At 36.7% G+C, this 17605-nt stretch overlaps 1 protein-coding gene across 1 annotated transcript in view; it reads right to left on the minus strand.

The window, feature by feature from the left end:
* Nucleotides 1-17605, minus strand: part of LRP1B (LDL receptor related protein 1B) — a 1916825-nt gene that overhangs the window by 1355054 nt on the left and 544166 nt on the right. The window lies entirely within an intron of this gene.

Here is a 17605-nt window from a genome sequence, read left to right on the forward strand (position 1 = left end):
TGTAAGAAAGTAGTCCAGTTTCATTCTCTCACATGTTGCTGTTTAGTTTTCCCCAACAGCATTTGTTGAGGAAACTGTCTTTTTCCCATTGGATATTCTTTCCTGCTTTATTGAAGATTAATTTAACCACAGTTGTGGGTTCATTTCTGGATTTTCTATTCTGTTCTATTGTTCTATGTGTCTATTTTTTTGCCACTACCGCCATACCATTTTGATCACTACAGCTTTGTAATATAACTTGAAGTCCAGAATTGTGATACCACCGGTTTTGCTTTTCCTTCAAGGTTGCTTTGGCTGTTTGGGAGTCTTTTGTGCTTCCATACAAATTTCAGGACTATTTGTCCTAGTTCCCTAAATAATGTTACCAGTATTTTGGGAAGGATTGCACTAAATGAGTAGATTGCTTTGGGTCATATTGACATTATAGTAATATTTGTTCTTCTGATCCATGAGCATAAAATGTCTTTCCATTTCTTTGTGTCCTCTTCAATTATTTTCGTTATAGTTTTCGAACTACAGGTCTTTCACCTCTTTGGTTAGATTTATTATTAGGTATCTTATGGTTTTTGGTGCAACTATAAATGGGATTGATTCCTTTATTTCTCCTTCAGCTGTTTCAGTACAGGTATACACAAATTCAACACATTTCTGTACATTGATTTTGTATCCTGTGACTTTACTAAATTTGTGTATCAGTTCTAGCAATTTTGGGGTGGAGGCTTTCAGGTTTTCTATTTAGATTATCATGCTATCTGCAAATAGTGAAAGTTTGACTTCTTCCTTGCTGGTTTGGATGCCCTTTATTTCTTTGTTGTCTGAATGCTAAGGCTAGGATTTCTAGTACTATACTAAACAACAGTAGTGAGAGAGGACATCCACTGAAGGCACTGAAGAGTGCCCTTCTTCATCTCTTATTAATCTTTGCTTTAAAATCTAGTTTGTCTGGGGGCGCCTGGGTGGCTCAGTTGCCTTCGGCTCAGGTCATGATCTCAGGGTCCTGGGATCGAGTCCCGCATCGGGCTCTCTGCTCAGCAGGGAGCCTGCTTCCTCCTCTCTCTCTCTCTCTGCCTGCCTCTTTGCCTACTTGTGATGTCTCTCTGTCAAATAAATAAATAAATCTTTAAAAAAATAAATAAATAAAATAAAATCTAGTTTGTCTGATATAAGTATTGCTAGTCCACCTTTCTTTTGATGTCCATTAGCATAATAGATGGTTCTTCAGCCCCTCACTTTCAATGTACAGGTGTCCTTGAGTCTAAAATGGGTCTCTTGTAAGCAACATATAGATGGATTTTGCTTTTTTATTTTTAATATTTTATTTATTTATTTGACAGAGAGAGAGATCACAAGTAAGCAGAGAGATAGGCAGAAGGAGAAGGGGAAGCAGTATCCCTGCTGAGCAGAGAGCCTGATGCAGTGCTCAATCCCAGGACCCTAAAACCATGACCTGAGCCAAAGGCAAAGGCTTAACCCACTGAGCCACCCAGGAGCCCCAAGCTTTTTTTTTTTTTTTTCCTAATCCATCCAGACACCCTATGTCTTTTGATTAGACCATTTTGTCCATTTATATTCAGAGTAATTATTGACAGATATGTATTTAGTGCCATTCTATTACTTTTTTTTTTTCCTGGAATTTTCTTGTCCTGTTCTTATCTTTATCACTTTTGGTTTTACCTTTTCCACTCAGAGTCCTATTTAATATATCCTATAGAGCTGATTTTGTGGTCATAAACTACTTCAGTTTTTGTCTGGGAAGCTCTTTATCTCTCCTTCTATTCTGAATGATAGCTTTGCTGGATAGAATACTCCTGGTTGCAGAATTTTCCCCAAAGGCATTTGAATACATCACTCCACTGTCTTCTGGCTTGCCAAGTTTCTGTGGAGAAATCTACAGCTAGGTTTATGGATCTTCCCTTGTCAGGTCACTTGCTGCTTTTAAGATTTGTTTTTTCTTTATCACCGTATTTTGCAAATTTAATAACAATATGTCTTGGTGTTGGCCTGCTTTTGTTGATTTCAATGGGTGGTCTTAGTTTTATTACCAAAGTACCTATACCTTCTCCTAGCAGATTGTTGTTGAAATCTCTCCATTCTCTACATATAAGTACCTTACCTTGTTGATATGCAAACATTTTTTCAACACATCAATACAGACAAATCACCTTGCACTAGTTTTGAAGCCAATGTGAAGTAGGTTGCAATACAAACAGAAGCTGGGTGACTTTCAGACCACGAGTAATCCCTGCAGTTGATCCAAAGACCTTTAGCTAGTTGTATTTTTCTGCCAAATGATTACCATGACTAGAACATTTTAGTAGCATGCTCTAACCAGGACCATGAATACTACTCTTCTAGTTTTTCACAAAGAACTCCACATAAATTTCTCAAGTTTCTAATACAAGTAACCCGTGTCAGCAGTTCTAAAGCAAGACTTAAAGTACCAGCCAATTTCCCAGAGAATCTTCTATCATTGGAGCTGAATAAATGCCGTGAACTAGCCTAAACATAGCTATTTTGACTTCTGTCATCCACAAAGGGTTCCAATTTAAGAGAGTCTGAGCCCGTGGAGGTTGAATTTCAAACATACTTCCAGTTTTCAACTTCACAAGGAAGCCCATTAGGTCTCTGAGTGATCTCTAGTCCCTCTCTTCTCTCTCCACATTAAAGGTCTTTAGGGTAAATCTTTACTGTTTGCACCATAAGCCTAGTGATGTTATAACCACCAAGAAAATATGCTTTGACGTATTTTGGCATTTTTCAGAGTTGTGTCTGAAATATAGCTCGATATTAAACCCTAAAGCCTAGCTCCCAAAACATAATCCACATAGAGTTAGTCAAGGGTCTTCCCAGTTCCATATTGGCTCAAGTCGAATGGGTTATTTACAAAGTAATCTGAACACTTTATAATCCTCTTAACCTGTTATAAAAGGGGATCCTATTCATAATACATTGTTAAACTTCTGAAATCTATTTCATCTTTTCACAATAGCTATTTCCACAGTATTTATCCCTCTCTGTAATCGTCCTAAAACTCTCTCTTCAAAAAACCTATTTGGACCCCTCTACTTGTCCAGGTCTCCTCTGTCTTCCTAGATTCATTGTTTTCTCCTACAATAGTCAAGTTCAAAGGAAGAAGAAGAAAGGCCTAAACCTATAAATGTTCTTACATTACCTATTTTAATTTCAAAAGGAAATCCATAGATCCAATCTACAGGTAATACATGTAAACTAGTACAGATTAAAATGAACTTTGGCAGTACTAAAACTAATTGGTTAATATTATTACCCATCTTAGCATGGGTTAAAATGTCAATAAATATTTGAAATATTTGAAACTTCCATGTACCAAGTACTGAATATTATCTCATTTATTTTAACATTTTTTGAAATAGCATTATTAAATTGAGAAACCTAATTGTGTAGCACAAATTACAGAAAAGTAGTATTCTTTTTTCCCAATAAAAGACATGAAATAATCTAGATCAAATGCTATGGTTTATGACTGGTCTGTATTAAAGCACAGCTCTGTCACTTTCAGATGTCTAAAAGCCAGAAAAGTACTTGATAGAAGTAAATTAAGTTTATAACACCCAAGGATATTATTCAAATATTTCCCATTGGAAAGCAAGAGATGAAAAAATGGTCTGCTAGCAGGGAGTTACATTTCATAGAAAAGCTGTTTTACTGAACTTTTGAAAAAGCTCAGTTGAATGTGTGTGTGTGTGTGTGTGTGTGTGTGTGTGTGTGTGTGTATAAAACATTAAAGTAGTTAATAATCTTTAAGTCAGTCTTAAGTTTGACACCTAGGTTTGACACTGTCTGCCTTGAGTTTTATGTTTGATGGGGTAGTTCATATTTCCATTATTCCATTTTCCCATATCTTGCATCAGAGAGTACATTTAATGGAATTTTCCCATCTCAAAAAATTGTAATGGATTATTTCAGAACTTAGTTCACTCACATATTCTACTGGGCTGATATATTCAATAGCTAATATATTCATGTTACAATATCATAAGTGACCAGTAAGTAATGCACTCTACTCAAAAGTTCATGACATATGCTGCTTTTAAGTAAAATACTATGAGTCAACATTTTACTTTAAGTCTGTAGTTGTGGTATAATTGCTCATCTAAAAATAGATCTTTCTATAGATCATCCAATTAAGTAAGTTTCTTGTCTCAAAACTCACCCAAAGAACAATCATAAAACATGTTTTGAAAAAAAACTCCTTGAGAGTAACTCTCCAATTAAAAATATTTTCTGTAGACTGAGGCCTAAAATTTAAGTTTGGACCAAAAACTGTCACTACAGATTTTAATACCCAATTTTGTAAGATGAATGCTTTAGGAGTTTGGCTAGATTCCAGTGAGGTAATTGGATTACATTTTCTTAATTTTTCATAGACATTTCAAATGAATGCAACTTTCTATCTTGAACTCTAAGTGGGGAATGCTACCAAAGAGTAAGCAAACAAACACTGTGTGTGCAAATAAATATACACAAATAGATGGTAGACAATTGGAAATTGTTGGAATGGCCACTGGCCCTCATGTGAAAGAAGAGCTCCTACACTAGGGAAGAACAGGACATGGAAAAAATGTTGTTTCTGGGCCCCAGCCTCTTGATCGATCTAGTTGTTATATTTCATCACACCAAAATTCTTGTACCCAGTGCCCTCAAGGGTCCTAAAGATGTTAACTCTTTTTTTAAAAGATTTTATTTATTTATTTGACAGAGACAGACACTGTACGAGAGGGAACACAAGCAGGGGGAGTGGGAGAGGGAGAAGCAGACTCCTGGCTGAGCAGGGTGTCCGATATGGGACTTGATCCCAGGATCCTAGCACCTGAGCCAAAGGCAGGCACTTAATGACTGAGCCACTCAGACAACCTAGAGATGTTAACTTTCTGATGTTGATACTTAATATTAGCTTTCTGGAAATGCCATTTAAGCAACAACAACAAAAGGATTAAAACCTTTTATTAAAAGCTGCAAAATGTTATATGTTGAAATTAATTATATACATTTTATAAATTATATAAATTGGTTGTTTAGATAGGGTAGATGTGCAGATGATTGGCTAAGACAGATGAAGATATAGAAACACACTTATTCATGCTTTAGTGCTTAAAAATCTGAATGCACAATTGACTGTTATAGAAATACTAGTGGTCAAGACAACGTATTAAAACTATGTAAAAGGCACAGCTTGGTATCAAAATCCTTTGACACTGTAGAATCTTCTGAAACTGTTAAGGACATTAAGCACTAGGCAATTTTGTTTTTTGGCAACCACATTAGAAACGGATAGTCAATGGACAGTCCATTTCAGCTTGCTGCACCCATCCATTTCTAGTATGAAATAAAGTAATTTTTCGATTATCTTTTTTAAAACTTCTGGAATGTTATGTCAGAGGGCTAATTTGGTCTCCTTGTGAGGCAAGTTCTGTACACAGAAAATAGGGTCTAACCAAAATAAAGTAAGCAACAGATTTAAAACTGAAAACAAAACAAAACAAAACAAAAAGCTGTTACTACAGAATACCTCTAGATTTGCCATCTCTGTGCAACTTGGAGGACAAAAGAAAACTATGGCCCATGGACCAAATTCAGTACATGGCCTCTTTAGTATGACTTGAGATAACAATGGCTTTGCATGTTTAAACAGTTTAAAAACAAATACCTATAATACCTAAAACATTTAGTATCTAGCTATTTCCAGAAAAAAGTTTGCTGACAACTGATTTAAAGAAATAGTAATAATAATAATAATAATAATAATAGAAAAGTCTTATTACACTGGATTCTTCATGGTTAATTTGGGACAGAATTAGGTAAGCCTTGAGTTTCCCTGTTTTATCACATTTATGGGATCCTTAAAGGCCTGACACCTCTTTAGCTAAATCAGGTAAGACCACCTGGAATTCTAGGCCTCAAGCCAGGTCCCTTTAAGAAGAATAGCCTAGAGAAGCAGAGCTAGGTCTGTAGCTGAACACTGAGCCCATTACATGACCCAGTGAGTTCTGCCATATAAACACACAGGTAAAGGCCGGGCACATTTTCAGCAGCTGTTAGTGCTAAATAGAAAAATACACTTTCCATATGCCAAGCAAGACTTTAGAAAGGTCGTCTCAACCACAGTTCAGAAACAGTATCTCGTGTGTGTGTGTGTGTGTGTGTGTGTGTATCAAAGAAGATATATATTCTGTCCTTGCTTTACACATGTTCAATGTCAGAAGATAGTCTGTTTTGTTTTTATTTTTTAAGCTGTTACATCATTCAGCTACTTTCATTTTATTATAATACTAAAGTCTAATTTCAGTGTGGTGAAATGTAAAAGAAAAAAAACCAGCAAGATTGGACCCAAATAAATAACCTTCAGCCTGTTACTTCATTAAAGCTTCTGAATGCCTCTTTGTACATGTTTGGAACAATTTACTTCTTTTAAACATATCCATGTTAGAGAAGGATACTTTCCACATTTCAGTTTTATTAAGCACATCATGATGCTCCCTTATGGGAAATAAAAAACATAAATGACCACATCATTCTGAATTCCAAGGACCCCTTGCCAGCATCAAGAAGCTTAAAGAATATGAAATTTCAACAACTACTGATACACATGGTATTATTGTACTATTATGAGCCAACACTGAAAACAACTTATATGACCAAATAGGAGAATTTGTTAATATATACAAGTAATAGTATTTAAGTTGTTACATTAGTATTTGCCAAGTGTTTGGTGGTATGGTAAAATATTTAAAATAAAAATGTTAGGCATATAAGAAAGTTTAAAAATTCCATGTCAACTATGCTATGGAACAAAACAAAAGAAAAACAACACTGACCGAATATAAGAACAAACTAGTGATTACCAGAGGGGAGGTGGCTGAGAGTTTGGGTTGAATAGGTGAAGGGGATTAAGAGTACATTTATCATGATGAGCAGCACTGAGTATAGAATTATTGAATCACTATGTTTGTACAGCTGAAACTAATATAACACTTTATGTTATTTATACTGGTTTTAAAAAAATGCATGCTAAAAAAAAAAAAAAAGGAAAAAAAGCACTGTAACTAGCCATATAGGCTGAATTGTACCCACTGCTCCAATAACTCAGAATGTGACTGTATAAGACAGGGTCTTTAAGGAGGTGATTAAATTAAAAGGAGATCATTATGGTGAGCCTTAATCCAACCTGAGTAGTGCCCTTATACGAAGAAGAAATCCAGACACACAAAGTTGCCAAGGGCTCAGGTAGAGATGAAAGACCATGTGAGGCCACAGGGAGAAGACAGACATCTGCAAGCCAAGGAGCGAGGTCTCAGGATATATCAAACCTGCCAACACCTTGACCTTGAATTTCTAACCCCCAGAACTATGAGAAATAAATTTCTGTTGCTTAAGCCACCAGTCTGTGGCATTTTGTTATGACAGCCCTAGAAAATGAGTACAACAAACATAATAAAATATTGTTATTATTATAAGTTGTTGGTGAAATTTTGCCTGTGTTTTATTCCTTGACATTTATTCTGCTTATGACTTTCCCTTATTCCTTCCCTACCTCTCTGTTTACTTCCCTCCACCCTTTCTTCCTTTCTTTATTGTTTTTCTTTCAACAAGTGTATTTAGGGGACCTAATATATGGCTAGTTTGGTGAATACCTAAGTACTAAGGTATGCAAAACATGATTTGATTCCTATCCTTACAAAATTAAATCTGGTGGATGTTAACTATGTGTTACTTTGACAAAAGAAGAAAAATGGAGAAACCCATCTCAACATTCTCTAACACACACATGTATTAGGAATTCTATAAATACATATTGCTAATTATTCCTACAATAACAATTTAACAGTCTATGTTTTGCAGATTGATAAAAGCTACTTGTGTCAGTCATGTGTATCCAAAGCAAATCATCTCAGGTTCTCTGTAACCTAAGTCTTTAAGTTTCTGATATATTTGAACAATGATTAAAGTTACTGATCATTAGGCAATAGCAGCCGCATACTATTTCTTGGAATGCATCCTTATTTTCTTTTTCTCTTTTTATTTTATTATATTTTTGGTGGGCGGGCAGAAGGGATTAACTAGGTAATGGGCATTAAGGAGGGCATGTGATGTAATGTGCACTGGGTGTTATATGCAACGAAGGGATAATAACTGAACTCTACCTATGAAACTAATGATGCATTCCTATTTTCTTTAGAGATCACTTCCTATCTCTCCCTCATCCTGCTTTCACTAAATTAGACTTCACATCTTAAAAACTTTTCCTCTAGCTTCAAAATATTGCCCGAAGATTTTGATGAAGATGAGACCAATTAGTAAATTAGAAAAAATTTGATAAAATACATTGCTATAGCCTGAATGGTGTTTGGTATCTTTTCCCTAGAGAGGCATTTCAAGAACTAAGGCATATACGGATGATCCAAATGGCACAAATCAAAGTAATGGGTGATGGTAGTGGGAACAATAGTATACAACTCCAGGTAAAATGAATGATTTTTCTACTTGAGCCTGTCACATGTACAACTTCTCTTCCCAGTCTTCAACATCTGCTTTTGTGGGAAAAGTAATATTAGGAGGCCATGAAAACCATCATTGTACAAAGGAATTAAGTTAAAACACTATATATATGAATATGCTCATTCAGAATGATATGTAGGGCGCCTGGGTAGCTCAGTTGGTTAAGTGTCTGTCTTCAGCTCAGGTTATGATCCTGAGGTCCTGGGATCGAGTCTCATGTTGGGATCCCTGCTCAGTGGGGAACCTGCTTCTCCCTCTGTCACTTTCTCTCTCATAAATAAATAAATAGAATCTTTTCTTTTTTTAAGACTGATATGTATAGAAGCCTGCAGGCAATGGCCAGACATAGGCAAAAAATTGTGAAGCAAATTTTTCGGACTTTTGTCAGTATAACAAACAACTTTATAAAGAGTATGTATTTAGTTTATTGTAAATATTACTAATAGAAAGGATGTGTGACACCCAAATAAAATATAGAATAGTCTTTATTGCAAATTCTCTATAGCCAATTAATTCACACAAAATACTTTCAGCTTATTTAGCCAAGCTCTTGTTTTTGTAAACAATGCATAAACATAATTGATGAAGATGTGTAGTCCCAACACAAATGTCCCCTGATGAGTTTGTTACAGAAGTGTAACAATAAAGGTACCTGTTGATTTCATTTGTTTATCAATGACTTGAGAGAATTCTTTGCTGAACTGGGTAGTACTTTCTGAAAGTTGGAAGAATAGTTTCTCCATTTATTGGACTATTCACCCTGTGGCAGCTACAGCCAAGATACACTTTTAAGTTCAATCAACTTTTTAATATTTCTTATCGACAACTTTCTTAAGTCCACAGCAGACAGTCAACAAAACAATAAACTGAATTCTGATTTCTTTTTTTTTTTTTTAAAGATTTTATTTATTTATTTGACAAACAGAGATCACAAGCAGGCAGAGAGGCAGGCAGAGAGAGAGAGGAGGAAGCAGGCTCCCTGCCTAGCAGAGAGCCCGAAGAGGGACTCGATCCCAGGACCCTGAGATCATGACCTGAGCCGAAGGCAGCGGCTTAACCCACTGAGCCACCCAGGCACCCCCTGAATTCTAATTTCTTTTGTTTGCCAATTTTCATAACGTATACGCTCTCATCATGGCCAATTTTAAGTTACCAACATGATGTCACTGAACAAGCAGCTGGGAAGAGACACACAAGAGAACACTCACATAGTATTTCCACCATGCAATTACAAAGGCTTAAATATTTCCAAGAGCAAAGATAATAATTAAATGTAATAAAACAAACAGAAAGTAATAAGTGTTGAATATTATTTCTGTTTTAATATAAATTTATTTAACTGTAAATTTGCATATGTATAAATTTTTAACCCTGACTGTGTTTAATAACTGGCTCCAAAATGCATAAAAGTGAAACAAGTGGCACTCATGAGTAGAGTAAGACAACTCCAACTCCCCACTATTGTGTAAGCCAGGTCTTTTTCTTTCAAACCCCTTTTCTCTTCTCTCAGGGTGGTTTTATTCTAGATGCTCACACAACTCCACTTTTCCCCTGAGCAATTCTTCCAACATTTCTTCTACTTAAATAGTCTTCTTTGCCTGCATTTTATTCTAGGTGACCACACAGCTCCACCTTTCCTGTAAGCAATTCTTCCAACATTCTACCTAATTTTCCAACAATTTACCTAAATATTCTTCTCTGCCTGCATTTCTCTGTCTTTCCACAATCTGATTTTAATATTATAGCATTAGAAAGAATATGATAAAGTAATTCACACTAACATAGTCTGTGTCAAAAATAGTTAATACATGTCTTGTTTAATATCTGTAATACTAAGACTCCAAATAAATGAATCTCTAATGGTAAAAATTTTATTTGTAATGAGTACCGGGAACAAAGATATCTGGAGGCAGATATTTCAGGTCATATCATGTACTTGACATGAATATTTTTGTGATTAGTATATTTTGTGTAAGTATAACTACACCTCTCTTATATAGCCTGGGGATTAACAATCCTGCTAACTAAGTAAACTTCTTTTTACTAAGACAGTCTAAAACACCCAATTCTACTGTTATTCCTGTGGTCCACCCATTGTGAACTATATTTTCCTAAGAATGTCGTGTTCTCTTTAGCCTCCAGGTGTTCCCTCAAATTATTATCTCCACCTAGAGTACCCTCTCCACTCTCTACCCCTACTCCTTGATATTCAGATATTTCTGCGTCAGGTGAGCCAGAATTTTCCCTGAGAAATCTACCCAGCCCAGCCCACTCTTTCTGAATTGACAGGCTCCTCCCAGGTACCCTATAGCATCCTGTGCTAGACTTGTTTCATTAGCCTCTATAAATGTCTTGTTACTTCCCATTTGGCTGGGAATTCCACAAAGAGGAAGAAGAAGGTTACTTTGTTCATCAGTTTTTTCTGACACCCAGAACAATGCCCAGAATCTTGGTGCCACTGGGCAAATACAGGTTGAATTGCATTGCTGATGATTCTGGGGAGGAAAAACCAGAGCACTGAGATTATGAACATGCTGCCTATTTGCTTCTCCCTTAGGATATAACTGTATTATTTTGAAGGTCTTTTAAAGAAGATACATTGTACTTGACTGAATTTGATTGGACGGGTAACTGGTTAACAATACAGTGCAGCCACACCTTGCTTCCTGAAACACTACCTTCTCTATTCCTGCAAGCGCCCCAGGGGATACAGGAAGTTGTTAAAAAGCCATGCCTAATTATACAAGAAAGCAGAGAAGACACTCTAGTCACTAGAATCCAACTGAACATTTGCCTGCCTTATTCCGTCAGCGTGAGAAATTCCAACACTCCACATAGGATAATGACAGAAATCTTTTAACCATGGTTTGCCGGGAATAGAGTAGCTATCTCTCTTCCAAAGTGAGTGTGAATCAGATGTGAAAATAAATGAAATCTTGACAAAACTTGCTGATTTTTCAACCTGATAGACTTGTTTTGTAGATAAGGAAAAGTTATGACACGTTACATCATCTGTCAGACACACTGCTTAATTTGAATCTCAATTCCAGTAATCATTACCAGAAAAGAGAAAAATGATGTTTTTGATCAAAGCCAGTCAAAAAGGTTGTCTCCTCCTCCTCTCATTCTTCTGGAAGGCAATGCTATTCAAATTTAAAACTGAAGCCACTTTTCCCCTTCCTTACAGTGCCTAAGAAAAGAACAGCACACTATTAAGTACTATTACTAGCAGCTAGTACAAAAGGACAGGGATTTGCATGAGAACAAGTGCTAAGAGTTGAGCTTCAGGCAAGGAAAGATCATTATTTATAACAAGCGGATCTGCTTCTATATGATTAACGGAAGAACAGCGAATTAATGCTGTTATCTTAATATTGTTTAAATGGCCTCTACATGTGGTGCTGAGCCAAGCCAGGCAGAGTGAGTAACACAAAATAAATGTCAATCCAAGAGAGATTTCTGGGAAACATATTCACCCGGAGAAAATTTGCTTAATTAATGGCCTCAAAATGATAAGCTCTGATAAGCCTCTGCTGTGTGGTATTATTTTATTTGGGGAAACAGGACACAGCCCGATTTAATGGGATTTTCTTCAGAGATTGGTAAAACTGGTAAGCTTCTGGATAATTATCAGCCATATTAATGATTTCTTCTTTTCCAAATGTAGTTCACGCCCTAGGTTATCGGGGGAATGGATGAGGAAAGTATGAAACTAGAATGGTAGCATTTTATTACCTGTGGCTTTAACTGTCTGCTTGAACAGGAAGGTGAATTTTTAAGACACAAACAACAAGCTTTCTATTACCCTTGAAATAAGACTTCATTAGATGACTGCTTTAGAACCAGCCACCCATAATAGGTGAAACTCCCATGTTAAAGCAGATTTAAATGGGAATGTGTTACTAATTGTCCTAAGATTAGAAGTGCCTTTATAAAGTGTGCTAACCAGGAGCCCACATTTCAGGGATCTTGTTTCTGCCCTCAAAGCAAGCTTCAGTTATGAGATAACATTATCAGTGATTCCTGGACATTTTTCTATCTCTTAAAAATTAACTATGTAGGATGAAGTTGTAGGCAGAGGACTAGCTGAAGGCAGGGATGTGTACGAGATAGATATTTATAGTTTACAATACTTGAATAATATTCCAAACAAATGAATAATATTCCAAACAAATGATCAGCAGTTGGGGTATTTCTAAAACATACCAGGGATCCCTGAAACGGTTTATAGAAATGCACCCAAAGATACCAGAGGTTTCACAGTACTATGGGATATGTGAGAGGAAGTTTTCCATTTTCTGAAAGATTCTTCACATTAATGTAGTAGGTAAGAGATTAGATTGGCAGGTATAGGTGAAAACTAGCAAAGTCTCCTCAGCCTTTCTCTTTACCTCATTTTAAGTGCCTTTTATTTTTTTCTTTTTAGGGAAGACTGCTGCTTTCCGACCATCCCCTATCCCTTCAGTGACAATCATCTGCTACATTTCTCAATTTTTTCCTTACCTGCTTATTGTTCTTTCTCTCTAGCAGTGCTTAGCATGTAAGAGAACACAATAGTTCTTTTAGGACTTACATTCTGCAATACTGCTGCGACCTTTGGAAAGTGACCACAAAGTGACCTGAAAGTTGTACAACTTTTTAAGAAAAAAAATCCTTATAATAATCCTGGATGGCCTCCTAATGAGTATGTATTTTCACACCACTACATGCACTTTCATATTTTTCCTTGTTTATTACATTTTTAATTATTAATTCGAGTGAATTTGAGATATAGATTCTGATTATCTGTACTCAAACTCTGGTAAACTCTATAGCAAAGTGCATCTGTACTCTTATGGACTATCAATAATAAGAAGTCAATTTGGAAATTGTACATTAGAGTTCATTCTGCTTTCCATGTAGTTGTCCTTCTTAAATATGCCCAGAACACATAAGGGGAAATAAAATTTGTGCTTTCACTGCAGTGTTTCTATCAAGTATTTTCCCAATAATAGACTATTTTTAAGAAGTGTTAAAATAAAGAGTCCCATGGTCAAATTCATTTGGAAAATGAATTTCTCAGAATCCTTGATAAGTTGATGGACACTGAGAAGCACTAAGAGGGAATGAGGAACACTACATAAAACAAATTTCCTTGATTCTGCAATCTTTCTTTTGCAGTCTCTTTACAGACCAGTTCTTCACACACACACAGAACACACTTGGGGAAATTCTACTTCATTGCAAGTTTTCTGGTAAAAATCAGGGCGACCTGGCTGTTCTGGGGAGGTGAAAGATAGTATGCATACTGCCCTCCTCCTCACTGCTATGCCAGTTACCAATAAATCAGGTGTGACAGGTTACATTGTGCCCTTTAAAAAGATACAGGCATACCTCATTTTACTGTGCTTCATTTTATATTGCTTTGCAGATATTTTGTTTTTTACAAATTGAAGTTTTGTGGCAACTCTGCATCGACCAAGACTATGGGTACCATTTCTCCAACTACATTTGCTCACTTTGTTCCTTTGTGTCACATTTTGGTAATCCTTGCAATGTTTTAAACTTTTCATTATTGTTACTTTTTTTTATGGTGATCTGTGGTCAGTCCTGTGATGTTACAATCACTGTTCTGGGGTGCCATGAACCATGCTGATATAAGACCAGGTTAATGGACAAATGTTGTATGTGTTCTAACAACGCCAAACAGCTGTCAACCTAAAAGCCATTTCCATGTCTCTCTCCTTCTCCTTGCACCTCCTCATTTATAAAAACTCTGAAATTAGGCAAGTTAATAACCATACAATGGCCTCTGAGTGTTCAACTGAAAGGAAAAGTCACATGTCTCTCCCCTTAAGTCAAACGTAAAAATGATTATTTGGGAGACACATCAAAGGCCTCCTGCACCAGTTACCAAGTTGTGAATGCAAAGGAAAAGTTCTTGAGGGAATCAAAAGTTCTACTCCAGTGAACACATGAATAAGGAAGTAAAATGCCTTATTGTTGATATGGAGAAAGTTTTAGCAGTCTGGAGAGAAGATCAAATGAACCACACTATTCCCTTAAGCCAAAGATTAATCCAGAACCAGGCCCTAACTCTCCTCAATTCTATTGAAGGCTGAGAGAGTGAGGAAGATGCAGAAGAGAGGGTGAAGCAAGCAGAGGTTGGCTCATGAGGTTAGGAAAAGAAACTATCTTTGTATCATAAAAGTGCAAGGTGAAATAGGATGTGCTAATGTAGAAACTGCAGCGAGTATCCAGAAGATCTAGCTAAGAACATTAATGAAGGTGGCTACATGAAACAACAGATTTCTGATATAGATGAAATAGCTTTCTGTTGAAAGCAGCAGTCATCTAGGACTTTCACAGCTACAGAGGAGAAGTCAACACCTGGCCTTCAAAGCTTCAAGGGGCAGGCTGAATCTCCTGGTAAGGGCTGACGCAGCTGGTGACATGAATTTAAAGCCCATGTTCACTGACCATTCCCCAAAGCCTAGGGCCCTTAAGCATTATGCTCAATCTACTCTACCTTTGTTCTAGAAGTAGAACAATAAAGCCTAGATGACAGTGCATCTGTTTACACCATGGTGTACTGCATTATTTTAAGCCCAATGTTGAGACCTACTTTTCGGGGGTGGGGTGGGGTAGGGAAGAGATTCCTTTCAAAATATTACTGCTCACTGACAATGCACCTGGTCACTCAAGAGCTCTGATGGAGATGGACAATAAGATTAATGTTGTTTTCATGCCTGGTAACATGGCATCTATTCTGTTGCCCATAGATCAGGAGTGATTGCCGCTTTCAAGTCCTGCGATTTAAGAAATACATTTCATAAGGCTATAGCTCCCACAGGTGGTAATTCTTTTATGGATCTGGGCAAAATCCATTGAAACCCTTTTGAAACGGATACTGTTCTAGATGCTATTCAGAACATCCATCATTCATGGGACAAAGTCAAAATATCAACATTTTCAGGAGTTTCAAAGGAGTTGACTCCAACACTCCTGAATGACTTTGAGGGGTTCAAGACTTCCGTGGAGGAAGTAACTGTGGATGTGGTGGGAACGGCATCAGAACTGAATTAGAAATGGAAACTGAGGATGTGACTGAACTGCTGCAATCTCATGATACAGTTTGAACAGATGAGGGCTTGCTTTTTAGGGATGAACAAAGAAAGTGGTTTTTCTGGAATGGAGTCTGCTCCTGGTGAAGACGCTGTGGAAATTACTGAAGTGACAACAAAGAAACATTTAGAACATAAACTTCCTCGGTAAAGTAGCTGCAGGGCTGTGAGGATTGCTTCCAATTTTGAAAGACTTTGTACTATGGGTAAAATGGTATCAAATAGTAGTGCATGTGGCAGACCAATCATTTGTGATAGGAAAAGTCAGTTGATGCCCCAAACTCCATTGCTATCTTAGGAAATGGCCGCCACCACCCCAAGTTTCAGCAACCGCCACCCTGATGAGTCTGTAGCCATAAGCATTGAGGTAAGACCCTCCACCAGCAAAAAGATAATGACTCACCAAAAGCTCAGAGGATGGTTAGCATTTTTTAGCAATAAAGTGTTTTTAAATTAAAGTATACACATTATATTTTTTGACATAATGGTTACTTCACACTTAACAGACTGAAGTAGAGTGTAGACATAACATTTATATGCACTGGAAAGCAACAAGAAAAATTCATTTGACTTGTTTTATTGTGATGTTTGCTTTTTAGAGTGTGGTGATCTAAAACCAAAACTATGTCTCTGAGGTTGAAATCCTAACAGTGCTATCTCTGAATGTGACCTTTGTTGGATATGTGGTCTTTACAGATGTAATCAGGTTAAAGTGTGGTCATTAGGGTAGGCCTTCATCCAGTCTGACTGGTCTTATAAAAAGAAGTTAATTTGGATACAGAAATAGACACACACAGAGGAAGGCGACACAAAGGCATGCGGGTAGAATGCCACCTGAAAATGGAAGCAGAGACTGGCGTGATGGATCTACCAGTCAAGGGATGTTAAAGACTGCTGGCTTTCACCAGATGCTAGAAGAGATGGAGTAAACAGATTTTCCCTCAGAGGGAATCAGCACAGTTGATATCCTGATTTAGGATGTCTGGCCTCTAAGACTGACAGAATGAATTTCCAGTTGTTTAAGCACCCCAGTTTGTGATACCTTGTTATGGCAGCACTAGGAAATTAATACAGATTCTGCAAATATGAAGGGATGTGCCTCTATAACAAATATCTTAGAATGTGGAAGTGGTTTTGAAATTGAGAAATGTGTAGAATCTGGAAGAATTCTGAGGTAATTATTTGAAAGAGCCTAGCTTGCCTTTAAGGAACTGTTGGTAGAAATATGGATGTCAAATGAGCTTTCGGTGAGAACAGAGAGAGAAATGAGGAATATATTATTAGAAAGGGGAAGAAGAGCAATCCTCATTATATAGTGGCAGAGAACAGAGCTGAGTTATTTTTACTGCTGGGAGGCAAGTCAAACTTATCAAGGGATCAATTTAGGTATTTATTTAGCTGAGGAGATCGCCAGGCAAACTGTGGAAGGCACAACCTGGATTCCCATTCCTGCTTATAGCAGATATGAGAAGAAAGAGATAAATTGAAGGAATTCTGCCTCAAGATGATCTAAGAATATAGTTTAAGATACCATGCTTATTATTTATTATATAGGATATATTGTATAGGACCTATTGTAGAGGCTTTCCCTCTACTAGAAAATAACCCAAAGGCAAGTATCCTAGTCTGTTCTGTTCACTAATATTTCCCAACTGCTCAGATGCTCTTAGATACTCAATAAGCATTACGGGGTGAATAAAACGAATGCATCGGGCTGAAATTCTCAAATTAGGTCCAATGCTTCTCATGCCTAGGTTTTCCAATAGGTGTATAAAAGATTGAGACTTCTTACAGTGTTTCTAATTAGGAAAATACTAATATCTTCATCTCCAAATGAAAGGAATTAACATGACTATACTGGATATTAAAACAGAGATACTAATATAAAATAAATCAAAATCTACCTGATAACAGGACTCAAAACAGGGACTTTTATTTAACTTCTTTGAAGAACAATTAAGGAGTTT

Source organism: Mustela nivalis, assembly GCF_964662115.1.
Source record: "Mustela nivalis genome assembly, chromosome: 11".
In the NCBI taxonomy this organism is placed as follows: Eukaryota; Metazoa; Chordata; class Mammalia; order Carnivora; family Mustelidae; genus Mustela; species Mustela nivalis.